This window comes from Morus notabilis, unplaced genomic scaffold, assembly GCF_000414095.1.
Source record: "Morus notabilis unplaced genomic scaffold, ASM41409v2 Scaffold403, whole genome shotgun sequence".
In the NCBI taxonomy this organism is placed as follows: domain Eukaryota; kingdom Viridiplantae; phylum Streptophyta; class Magnoliopsida; order Rosales; family Moraceae; genus Morus; species Morus notabilis.
This window is the reverse complement of record NW_010359824.1, coordinates 252,618-254,494: the sequence shown is the minus strand read 5'-3', so window position 1 is coordinate 254,494 and position 1,877 is coordinate 252,618.

Here is a 1,877-nt window from a genome sequence, read left to right as displayed (position 1 = left end):
CACCCTTTTTATTAGAAAAGTGCTTTTTACAATATTTACATACTGCACGAATTTCCATCTCACCTGTTTTTGGATTTGGTCGGGGCTCCTCGGTGAAATGCTGCCATGCCGGAGAAGTTTGCGGTCTTTTTCCTTTGCTGTGTTCTCCAGCTTCTTCGTTGTATACTGAAGCATTATCCACGGGAGCATTTTCTGGTTCAGTGGGGGTGGGGTTGGAAGGCATCATTTCTTCCTCAAAAAATGTCTCCTCACGAAGCTCAGGAAGAGCAGTGAAATCAAAGAAATTTGGTGAGGCCATTTTCTGGAAATTGATAGAACTTGATTGAACTTTGTAAATGAAAGAGCTAGAAAATGAATGAACACGAGAAAAAAGCTTAGAATCAAAATCAAAGAGAGAAGTTGAGAGATAGAATGAGAGTGAGATGAGAAGATGAGAGTGAATTGTTGTGTGGGATTTATGGTGGAATTAAGGGGTATTTATAGGGGATTTTTGGGTGAAAATTTGGTTTTTTTCCGTTGGGCCCACGAAGGGTCCACTGGACCAAATGAAATTGGCTTTTCGTGGGCCGTTTTCGCGGGCTTGGGCCGGGCCGAAAAAGGGCTTGGGCCAGGCCGAATAAGGGCCGTGCCGTGGGCCTCCACATGCTTAGGCCGTGCTTGGGCCGCGGGCAGAGAAGTTGAGGCCCAGCCCTAGTCCATTACACGTGCCGTGCCGGCCCGGCCCGTAACAGTAACGAACCGGGCCGTACCAAATCATGCACTATTACGGGCTGGGCCGGGCCATCCATGGACGGCCCGGCCCATTTGACACCTCTAGTGTAGGGTATGAAAGAATCCAATGTTATTTTCATACCTATCGTAGAATTCAAGGAAAAACAACAATTACTTTCATCGAAATTGCACAGTGAACTGCATGTAGGACCACGTGGACCTCATTCCAATCCAACGGATACAATTAACATACATACAAGCCCATATTAATAACAGAGTAATACTATTTGTCTTTCATAGGGTTAAATTCTCGCTCTCTCATAAAAAGTGAGCCCTACAAGAAGGTCTCACATGAGTCCCACGAGATTTATTGTGTATGAGAAAGTGGAGATATATTCCCATGTGATTATACAACATTTTTCTTAATAAAACCCCATTAAAAATGCTCAAGTGATTGCTAGACTTAGGTATTATTATTATTATTATTATATTTACTAATATAAGAGTTAAGACTTGAGGTTGTTTGGAAGCTATGATCAAACCTAAATCATGATTCTATTAGGGCCCGTTCACTTCGCTGATTCGAGTTTGTAATTCAAGTTGAGATTTGATTTTGTGTGAGAGCTTTTTACTGTAGTAAAAAAGTTAGATGTGACTGTTTCTGAGAGCTTTTTACTGTAACAAAACTCGAATTCTAAACTCGAATCGGCGAAATAAACGGGGCCTTATATTGTTTTTTTATCTCACAAAAAATTTGAATTTTAAAATATTTTCTCTCATAAAGTTATGTCAATAAATTTAAAGAGAAATTATTTTTATAATTACAAGCAATAGTCCCGTCAGTGTCATACGACAATGTTGCATGCCACCAAAGTCAATAGGAAAAAAAGAAGGAAGGAGAGAGAGGTTGGAAGTGTTTACATCCTATTTGCCGTGGGAGATCAATTTGTTGAATTTTCTTGGCTTCTGTACTTAAATACGCATTGACGAATTGGTTATTAGGTTAATCGGAGTTTTTAATGCTATCACTTTTTGAATGCTCAAAGTCTTCCTTTTAGCAATTTAAAAAACCCCGTCATATGGGGAAAGACTTGGGGATTTGCCCGCAGTAAAAGAGCTGCTTTTCGCACCACAAGTACCTAGTCTTCTTCTTACTTGGTCCGTTT